This window comes from Sinocyclocheilus anshuiensis, unplaced genomic scaffold, assembly GCF_001515605.1.
Source record: "Sinocyclocheilus anshuiensis isolate Anshui unplaced genomic scaffold, SAMN03320099.WGS_v1.1 scaffold1038, whole genome shotgun sequence".
In the NCBI taxonomy this organism is placed as follows: domain Eukaryota; kingdom Metazoa; phylum Chordata; class Actinopteri; order Cypriniformes; family Cyprinidae; genus Sinocyclocheilus; species Sinocyclocheilus anshuiensis.
Genome location: NW_015536540.1, coordinates 968,452 through 980,055, shown reverse-complemented (window position 1 = coordinate 980,055; position 11,604 = coordinate 968,452). Strand labels below are relative to the sequence as shown.

At 36.9% G+C, this 11,604-nt stretch overlaps 1 pseudogene; it reads right to left on the bottom strand.

Annotated features, from left to right (window-relative positions):
* Positions 1–1,601: 1,601 nt before the first annotated feature.
* Positions 1,602–3,447, bottom strand: LOC107697156 (thyrotropin-releasing hormone receptor-like; annotated as a pseudogene).
* Positions 3,448–11,604: the final 8,157 nt, after the last annotated feature.

Here is an 11,604-nt window from a genome sequence, read left to right as displayed (position 1 = left end):
GGGTGTTTGGGAAACATGCTTTTATACACGATTATTCATGCTTTCCAGTTGCAGTGTTGCCAAGTCTGTGGTTTTCCCACAGAATTGGGCTACTTTTACTCTGTTGGCGCAGGTTGTTTCTTATGACGAGTTCACACTGCACGATTTTCAAAGTCGTTGGATCACCGTTGTTTTCATGCTGCACGACTATCTGGGGTAGCATTCAGTTGCTGCTGTGTTCACATTGCACGATGGCAACAGGAGGTTACACACTGCATGACTGTACAGTAGTAAAAATCGCCGACAACTCTGTTTGGTCTGCAAACTATGTTTCACAACCAAACGCATGCGAGAAGTGATAAGGAAATAATGCAAGATCACGCATGAGATCAGAGTTCTTGCGCGAGAATGAAAATGTTATTAACAAAAAGTTTTCTCCATTTCTTGGGTCCAAATTAACCAAGAAGGAGCCTTTCTCAGAGCCAAAGCCATGCTTGCTGATATTGTGGTTTATAACTCCTCCCCGAACTTCCCGCTGCCCTGTATCTTGCTCTCTCATTGGCTGTAGGTTATTGCCGATGTATTTTCAGTCAGAACTCGCATCTGATAATTCACACTGTATGATTGTCACTTGTGTGAACGAGCACCGATTTGCCTCTGAATTCAGGCATTTTTCGGAGATTTCGCAAAACGTGACGGCAAGTGAAAATCGGTGCTAAAATCGTGCACTGTGAACTCTGCATTAGTGATGTCCCCCCAGAATGTGGTTTTGACGGAACGGAAAAAAACAAGCTTTGATTAGCAAGTAGGAGGGGTTTTGTTTTGAACACCTGGCAACCCTGTCCAGCTGGTGGAGCTAATGGCACATCAAATATATTCAGCATAAAAAATGACTCAACTTAAAAGATCTTACTTAAATGCTGTCGATGTAAAAATGTAATATCTATTTAATCTTTTATTCATGCATTTGTTTGTTCATTCATTTGCTTATTTATATTCAGTTTACATAAGAAGGTGCTCATAAAACTTTGTCTAAATTTTCTTCAGTGTGATATCAGAATGCCAATGACTTTCACATATCAAAATGACCAAAAACACCTATGCATTCATTTTAAGTTTAGATGGAAAGCATTGTGTATTATATAAATATATATTTCTATATAGTGGGATGTAAACTAAGTTAACTCTTATTGAACACTTCTGAAACAACTGCAACTGCAGAATAATACAGTTTCAGCATTTTTTCCCCAGAGGTCTGCAGGGGAAAAAGGCCACTCATTAATCACAATGGCAACCCCTAAAGATATTTTCAGATCAATATGTACTTCAGTTTACCCTGCAATACATATGCAGTACACTGCGATTTTAATTAAGAATCATGACTCCAGCAGATAATGCAACCGTGCAACTTATGTAATAGTGGTTTCATTTCAGGTTCTAAAGAGCTGTTTGGCAAGTGATCGAGACAGGAAGATGAATTCGACTGTATTGAGCATGCTTTTTTTAAATCAAGATAAAGTGAAACTTTCAAAGTGCTGTCCCTGCAGTTCAATATGTAGTGTTATGTTAGATCTCGTTAGAGTATTCTGAGATTCATGGTGTGTGTATCTGTTGTGAGTTTATCAGGCCTGACTGAAAGTCTCCTTCCTAAATTCAGTCCTCTGGATACAGAAGCTTCTTATCAGGAAACAGCTCATCTGTCTGCGTCAAATCATCTATCTCGGTTGAAAAATGCCCTGTGCTTTCCACCACCGTCGACGTTTCCTTGGCAACACTGTAGGTTAGTGCCACACTATAGGCTGCCTTGTTCGCCTGGGCATTGCGTCCGCAGCGGCAGAGCCTTCGGAAGGCGGCGCGGAACTTCTGAGACATGGCGTTGTAGATAAGAGGGTTGATGGCGCTGTTGAGGTAGACACATGTGCGGCAGAACAGCAGAAACCAGGTGTCCAGGTAGGCCTCTTGCAGGAAGGAGTTCACCACCACCAGAGTGCGGTACGGCATCCAAAGCACAGCGAACAGAACAACCACCACTGCCAGCATTTTTGTAACCTTTCATGAAGAAATCACATAAACAGTGTTAGAAACTAGTTTCAGTTCAGTGTAAAACATGTTTTTTATGACATATCTATCTATGTCTATGTCTGTCTGTCTGTCTATCATCTATCTATCTATCTGTCTGTATAGACTGATAGGTCTGTCTGTCTGTCCTATAGACTGATAGATCTGCCTGTCTGTCTGTTTATCTATCAATCTATCTATCTATCTATCTGTATAGACTGATAGGTCTGTCTGTCTGTCTATCCTAAAGACTGATAGATCTGTCTGTCTGTCTGTCTATCTGTCTGTCTGTCTGTCTATCTGTCTGTCTGTCTGTGTCTGTCTGTCTGTCTGTCTGTTGGTTGGTCGGTCGGTCTGTCGGTCGATCGATCGATCGATCGATGATCTGTTCCGTAATCTATCATTTCATCCAACCTGAAAAAAAGACTTGCAAAAATTAAATAAAAATTAAAACATTAAATGTGTAATTTTGCTGTATTTGATCATTTTATTTCAATTCAGGCATAATTCATGAAAAGAAGAACAAACGTAGCCTATGTCTCATTTTTTTTTGTATGCCACTATCGACTACATTTAGAGCATATTTTGTTGTTTTAAATCTGAAAGTTTTGATAGCCTATAAGATGTTCCTCTCACCTGTCTTCTGGATGCTGCGGTCGTGCTGGAGCAGCGGCTGGAATTCTTCATCTTGTTCTTTTGGGCTTTGGAGAAGTTGTCATACCCGTTCTTGTCCTCCTTGGGGTCCGACGGAAGAGGATTAAGAAACAAGATTCTCGCAATGAGGCCGTACAGGACAGTAGCAAGAGTGAGTGGCAGAACAAAAAAGATGCCAAAATCGAAAAAATACATGGGTAGGTAAAGGTTTCTTGACACTTTGTAAGCGCACATTATTATAGTCACATTTTTGTAGAGCACCTGTTGAATATCGGACAGGTAAAACCACATTACGCAGTAAAGCGACGTAAAAACCCAAACTCCAAAAATAATTTTCTTCGCGCGCGAGAGCGTGCATAAAAACTGTGCTTTGATCGGGTGACATATAGCGATGTATCTCTCTATAGTGAACGCTGTTATGGAGCACGAGGATGCGTTGATTCCTAGATACTGTAAGTATGTGATGCACAAGCACCCCACGTGCCCAAAAATCCACGAACCCAACAAACTGTCCGCTATGCTCGGCAGACCGGCTGCGATCAACACCATCAGGTCTGCGACAGCCAAACTAACCAGATAGCCATTGGTCGGGGTCCGCATATGTTTGGTGGTGAGAACCACCAGGATGACCATCACGTTTCCAACTATCCCGAGAGCGCATATGAGGAAAACTATGAGGACGCTGATCACCTTGTATTCGACACTGCGGTCAGTCCAAGTTTCCAGAGTATCGTTGAATACTGTCAAGTTCTCCATTCTCAAAAAATCTCCAAAGTTCTTAAAAAATCAGATTATAAAGGCTTTTAATTCCGTTGAGTTGACATAGCCTAATTAAATGCGGCTCATCCCTCTTAGAACTTTGATTGTGCTTGATTTGCGTCTCGAGTTCAGTTCTTGGTCATCAGAGAACACTAATTTATATTAGTTTACAATATGAAATCATAACAAATCACATAATCGATCTCCAGAGCTGATTCTCCTCTAAATGTAATGGAATAGACTGAAGACAGATGTGCTCTCTGCTGTTGCAGTAGATCAGATGATGGATCTCCTGAACATGGTGCTGAATTTAGTCGCTTTGGCTGCGTGATCAGAAAAGGGGGCGTTTCACGCACGCATACAATTCAGTCAAACGAAAACCTGGCATAATATTTCGAATCTTATACATTATCTTATGACCTTGGTTATTTTTTATGAAAGATTTTATGGTCCTATTAATATCCTGTGTGTGTCACTGATATGCGACACAAGTTTTTATTTAAAGATAAAGGTAAGGTAAAGATTTGAATCGATCCATCAGATGGATGGGTTGTTTATGTCTGTATTATTCATGCACATGTGACTTGATTTAATACTTTTGCACATGTGTGTAGGCTAGCTATATAGTGTGGGAATGAAGACATTTTAAAGGCACTTGTCAGTAGTAAATAAAAATACGTTTTAAACATGTTTGTGATTATATCTTAAATAATTAAGTAAATAATAGGCTACTATTTTGTCAAAAATGCTCGAGCAGCGTGTTGCTGTGGTTACCTTAACGCGACGTGCAAGCGTCTATTTAGTTAGCACAAAATTTTGCAGAATATTTGTAAATGTGTTCCAATATGCACAATATACAACTGCCAAAAAAAGCTACAAAACTTTTGTACGTAAACTGTCATACTTTTTCATACACTGTTTTCGAAGATTATTTGAGCGTGTTTTACAAGAAAAAACTATTTCAGTCTTTCTGCTTCAAAATTTCATGTTTAAATGAACATTTTGTTAAATTTACTAGCAATGTCTGAGTGAAAATTGTTCCTACACATTTTATTTAATTCACTATAATCAAAGCATTTTTTTGTTTTCCACGTAGTTTTAATTAAATATTTAATAGAAATATTTAATATATGTCTTAACTTAAATACTTAAGCTTTTGAGTATTGTTCTCTCAGCTTCTATTTGACATTATGAAGTTTCATTAATGTATCCATAAATTGTAAGAAAGAATGTTTACTTTAATTTGAAAGGCCTGAGGTAACTGCCTTTGTTTTTCACTGATCAAATGGCATTCACATAAAATGTAAAAGCTTGATGCAACAAACCAGAACATTTTTGATCAGAATTCAGGAGAAATGTTCAATGAAAAACTGTCTCCTCTTTGGTCAAAATCTATTTTCAATTAATTTCATTTTAGGCACACTCTGTTAGAAAATAAATAGCTCGGCCTATGTTATAATGACCAAGAGATCTTTTCATCTGGCTCAGACAGGAACTGTTTCCAGGTGACACATGAATGACAGTGTTAATGCTCGAAACTTCTCTGAGCCATAGGTCCCTGTCTTCAATTTGGCCCATGAAATTTAATCACATCACTTCACTGAATTATTAGCGGGTGCATGTGAGAGCAAAAGTCTGCTTGGCAAATTTTAAACAATAAGTTTAGAGGTTGTGCATTATATTATTTTCTTTTATTCTTTCTACATTGTTGTTTTGTCGTGGTCCCACGGTGCATTATCGCAGAGAACAAATAGTTAAAATAATAACATTAGCTTATGTAACCTATCTTCAAAGTGCCTTTGACAATTCCTTTTTTCCCTCTTTTTTTATTTATTTATTTTTTACTCAGTAACATTTGGCAGCTATTTTAACAGCCATGTAAGGTTTCTTTAATTCTTTATAAGAGTAATTGACTGATGTGGGACAGCACAGTTGCTCTATTATGAACATGAGAAAAGCTCTCCTCCTCACCAACTGTGCTTATGGCATACAGACAGAAGAGACCTTATCGTGCCAAGCCACTTCAGCATTTATTTAGGGGTCTGTTTCCAAGGGAAACCGAGAGAGGAGTTCACAACCCAATTAGCTGGTGGAGTGGCACCATTGGGACAATGTCACGATTATGTCCAAATTGATTGATCCATATTCTTAGATCTTTCATTTAAAACAGAAACAGCTTGAGATGAATGACGTTTTTAAATGATCTTTACCATCACAGACTGACCAGTGCTATGCAGTTTAAAAATATGTCCCTCTTGTAAAATGCATGAAATGAAGACTACTTAAAATGCAAATGATGTTTAGTGTCTGGCAAAGCAGCATAATGCATGTGGATGGAGAAATTCGGTTGCACATTTGTGCTTTGCTGCTGCCTTGTGTCAAAAGAAGGAACTGCCCATGAATGAGACTGACATGCACTGTACATGCTTTTAATTCAATCTTTGTGCAGATGTGATAAAAAGACATTATCATTGCAAAAAAACTGAAAATATAAAACATTTATTTCATATTTCACAAAATACTTATAGATAACTTTGCATTGATGTTTCTGTTCAACTCATTTAAAAAAATATGTATAGTTGGATAATTTCTATACATTTTCGTATTTCAATCATATATGTCTTATACTTTGTAATCTCATCATTTTAAAGATGAAAATCATTTTTGCATCACAATATAACAATTAAGTGAACATGGAAGTAATTTTTAAAAATTATTTTAATACTTTGATTAGAGCCGATAATGCAATTCTGTCATGTCATTGGGCACCATGCACATCCAACATGACAAAATGGCAATGTATCAAGAAGTTCTAGGAATTTCTTTCTGTTCTTTCTTTCTTTTCTTTTTTTTTTTTAAATTCCCTAATAAAAATGTTTGAAAAGAAACATGCTTAACTGGGAATTCTGAATTAATTTCTAGATTTTTTTCTATGGCCTCAATATTACTTTTAATGAATAAATATCACTTTCCTGTTTGTAATTTCCTTAATGATATCATGACATAATCCAGGAAGTGACATCATTTTGGAGTGAGAACAACAGAAGAAACAAGAAGTATGTTTTAGCATAGGATTTGAGGAATTATGTGATGTTTTCTGATTCATTTTTCTCATCTTAAAAAAAATCGTTCTATTTGATAACACTGAGAAGCATCCATTGATAATATCAACATTTTAATGTATGTATGTATGTAACTTTAGGTGTTGAGCTTGCAAAATGCTTAAAATTCACAATCAAAGCTGTTACCAGCACCAACCTTAAACCAAAAGTGTACAGCTTAAAATGAAGTACTCAGTGGGTAAAATGTCTATGTTATGATGCTCAGCAAATTTACATTTAAATTCATTTAGCAAACACTTTTATCTAAAGTGTTTTTTTTTAATGAGGAATACCATAAGCAGTTTGTCATAAGTCAACAATATTCAGAGTACACAAAGTTTTAAGTAGGCGTAAACTAGATTAGTATAGTGGTGCGATGCAGAAAGAGGAGAGAAGGAGTGAGAGAACTTTTCAATAATTAAAAAAAAAAATATATATTAAATCATTGTGTCTCTATTTACACACGCCTACCTACTGTATAGATTTATTATCTGAATTAATTCACTCCCATAGCCTACACTCTTAGAAGAAAAGGTTCAAAATGAACCTTCCTGGAGTTTGCCTTTTTTTATCATGATTGCCAGTTCCTTTAAGTCGTCTGATAGTCCTGGTGATATACTGATAGAGAAGTTCTTGCAATATGTTTTTACATTTATTTATTTAGTCCTTAATTACTGACATTAGGCCTATTTTCTTTGCTTAAGTGAGCATATTTTCTATTCTTTGTTCACTTACCTTCCCAGAGATGATCTTGATTATCTATTTTTTAAATTACTGATGTTTTAATGTTAAAGCTCCAGCCAGAAATACATTATACCAAATATTTAAAATCAAATCTCATTATAGTATCATTAGAACGAGAGCACTTATTCCAAATTCATATTCTCATTACAGTGTTGCCTCACATCTATAGCTGAATACGATACTGTTCCTATAATTCAGCAGCTGTCGACTGGGTTGTAAAACAGGTCCTAGTGTATAAAGTGGGTCTTGAAGTTAAAGGCTCTTTTAAGGGCCATTTCCCGGAGAAATACGTGAAGCCAAAAGCAGAGACCCAGTGGCTGTATGGTCTTGCAGAGTCCCGCCAGAGTCATGACTCAAGGCCAGGCATTAACAGCACTCTCTGGTTCAATCCTTTTCCTTTCCGGGGGAAACCCTGAGGGCTTGTAAAGTAAAAGAACTGCTCTGCAGCCTCATAACGAAACCTTTGCACACCAAGCTAAAGCAACAAGAAATACATTTGATGATCATGTAGCCTACCTTATCGTTGTCTAGCTAAAGTTTATGTTATTGAACTGTGAATGCACATAATGAACAAATGTATCACTTGAGCATCTAAGTAGACTTATTCACAAACTGTGTTCATATTTGTTCATAAAACGTCACACAATACATCAAAAAGTTCACACTAAAATGTATTCCAACTAATGAAAATGTAAAACTGAAAGCACATATACAAAAATCACAATCTCCTCCTAGTGGCCTAGGAGTAAAATATACTGTGTATTAAAAATTAAGGTTACACTTTATTTTAAGGTATCATTGTTACAGTGTAATTATACATTTAAGTACTGAGTAATACGAATTAACTACTATATGGTTAGGGTTAAGATTAGGGTTTGTCTTAGGGTTACTTGCAACATAATGAACAAATGTATCACTTGAGCATCTAAGTAGACTTATTCACAAACTGTGTTGTTCATAGTTCATAAAACGTCACACAATACATCAAAAAGTTCACACTAAAATGTATTCCAACTAATGAAAATTTAAAACTGAAAGCACATACACAAAAATCACAATCTCCTCCTAGTGGCCTAGGAGTAAAATATACTGTGTATTAAAAATGAAGGTTACACTTTATTTTAAGGTATCATTGTTACAGTGTAATTATACATTTAAGTACCGAGTAATACGAATTAACTACTATATGGTTAGGGTTAAGATTAGGGTTTGTCTTAGGGTTACTTGCATGTAATTATGCATAATTTATTTTTATTATAATAGTAGAGACATTTTGAATAATTAAAACACGTTATTTTTAAGTGTGTGTGTATATATTTCAAAATACAATCACTAATATTGCTGAATATATGTACTGCACTTCAGGCTACTCATGGACCTTTTGGTTAGAGTAGGCCTACATTGAATGTGTCTTGTCTTATCAGTCTCAAATCTGTCATAACAAATATTTATTAATATACCAGAAACAAAAAAATCAGGGCATGCCACTATATCTTTCTGAAAACCTCCAGCGTGTATCTTCCCGTGGTGAGAGACACACACACAGATCTGGTTATGTCAAAACTTTCCAGAGACTAAAGGTCGCTTTTGTGTGTCTGTCCCTTATGAACAGAAGGGCTGGAGTCTTAAATGTCTCATGCTGGCTCCTCCATAGCTATTCTTAGCTGTGCTCTGTTACAGGCCCTATTACAGAAAAGATCCATCAGCAGAAATGTGTGTGTCTGTCCCTTATGAACAGAAGGGCTGGAGTCTTAAATGTCTCATGCTGGCTCCTCCATAGCTATTCGTAGCTGTGCTCTGTTACAGGCCCTATTACAGAAAAGATCCATCAGCAGAAATGCCACATCAGACACCAGCAGATAAACAAAACACATAACGCAGTGGGAAATAAAGTGTCACATCTTACTCTTACAAGTTCCAAACAATCCTTAGGTTTATGCTCTCAAATACGACGTAACTGACAGTAACTGCTAGATATAAAATTCTCTGTCTGGTTGAAAAGTGTCAAGCATATGATAAGTTTCATATTCTGAAAGACAATCCCACGTTTCATACTGTGCGCAGATGGCAAACATGTTTTTGTCAATGTTCTGTAAAATGATTATTCTTAGATCAAATAAATAATCTGAAACATAACCCAAAAAAAGTTTTCTTGGATTGCGCACAAGCTATCAGCAACACAAGGCATCTCAATACTGCTTTTCTTTTATGAACAGTCATATTTCACGCTGAAAAAAAATTGTAATTCAGCCCCACTGGCCATCTTCCCAGAATGCACTGGGACGTTAATAATTAATATTGCATTGTTTGCCAATTTTATTTACACATATTTCACGCTGAAAAAAAATTGTAATTCAGCCCCACTGGCCATTTTCCCAGAATGCACTGGGACGTTAATAATTAATATTGCATTGTTTGCCAATTTTATTTACACTGTTGTTGTTTTTTTGTCAGTGTTCACTGATTTTCTTGTAATGTCAGGATGTTTCTTCCTTTACTTAAAGTGATTGGTGAGTTGATTGTGACACTTGTTGTATTTCATATTCCAAGTCGGGAATAGTTCACCCAAAAATGAAAAGCCATCCAAGATGTAGATAAGTTTGTTTCTTCATTGGGACAGATTTGGAGAAGTTTCGAATTACATCACTTTCTTACCAATCAATGGATCCTCTGCAGTGAATGGGTGCCGTCAGAATGAGAGTCCAAACAGCTGATAAAAACATCACAATAAATCCACAAGTAATCCACACGACTCCAGTCCATCAATTAAAGTCTTGTGAAGTGAAAAGCTGTGTGTTTGTAATAAACAAATTCATCATTAAGACGTTTTTAACTTCAAATTGTTGCTTCCAGCTATAATATGAATCCATAATTCTGCAGTGAAAAGTGGTCTTGCTGGATCAGGTGAGAAATATGCACAGATCAAGCACTGTTTACAAGCAAAAACAGTCCAAACAGCTCTAAACAAATATGCTGGTGGATTTTGACGTGAGAGAAACAGGAATTTTTCACTGGAGGAAGAGTCATTATGGATTATGGACTCATATTTTAGCCTGAAGCATTGGTTTAATGGTTTTACAAAACACACACCTTTTCACTTTCTCAAGGTGTAACTGACTCATTGAAGTCCTGTGGATTACTTCTGGGTTACAGTGATGTTTTTATCAGCTGTTTGGACTCTCATTCTGACGGCACCCATTCACTGCAGAGCATCCACTGGTGAGCATGTGATGTAACACTAAATTTCTCCAAATAATAGGAAGTTTAGTTCGTTTTTTGTTTCAGGGTGTTCATGTGATCATGTTAATCAAGGTTTGATCAAGGTTAAATCAAGCACTTTTTGCAATATGTATGTCGAAAACGTGAGATGAAGCACATTGCTATAATGCTTTCTTGCATGTGTGTAAAAATAGCATGTGTGAACCGACTGTTAGAAAAGTTCTATGATGTTCACGCTTTGTCGACTAAACTGTGAGCATTGCAGCTCTCATGGCTGATTTTGAATAGAGGCCATCTCAGCTGTCATTTATGGAGACATCTCTGTGCGCTTGCTGCTCCTTTCTCAAGTCATCGTAATGCAATGTGTAGCCCATGGTAGAGAGAGATGTAAGATCTGAACACACAGGGGGCAAATTCTCATAAATGTCAATTTCACAGTTTACGCTCTAGTAATGTTCCAGCCTCTGGAGCATAGCAATGTCTTTCATGTGTTTTAACCAGCTGATGTCACCAGTCTTGTTTAATGCAGTGCGCTAGCAGAATGTTGCATTAGTACACGTTGAGCTTTCACTGAGAAATCAGTGAGGCGAACTCTGATTATGACCTATGGCCACCTAAACATACGCAACACTGGCTGGCATCATGCCAGTGAACAGCAAGGGTTAATCATGGGGCTTGTGAAGTCATGTGCTTGTTCAGAAAAAAAAAATGACTTATGACAGTTCAACAGTCATTCTGCTGAACTGTCATAAAGTATATACAGTGCCATGAAAATGTTTTTGCCCCCTTCCTGTTTTTTAACTTTTGTCTCATCAGTCCACAGAATATTTGCCCAAAAGTCTTGGGGATAATCAAGATATTTTTTGGCAAATGAGAGACGAGCCTTTGTGTTCTTTTTGGTCAGCAGTGGCTTTTGCCTTGGAACTCTCCCATGGATGCTGTTTTTGCCCAGTCTCTTACTTATTGTTGAATCATGAACACTGACCTTAAAGGTGGGGTAAGCGATTTCTGGTAGACAATGTTGACATTTGAAATCACCAAAACAAACACGCCCCTACCCCAAAAGGGTCTCGCCCCTATTTTGATAGCT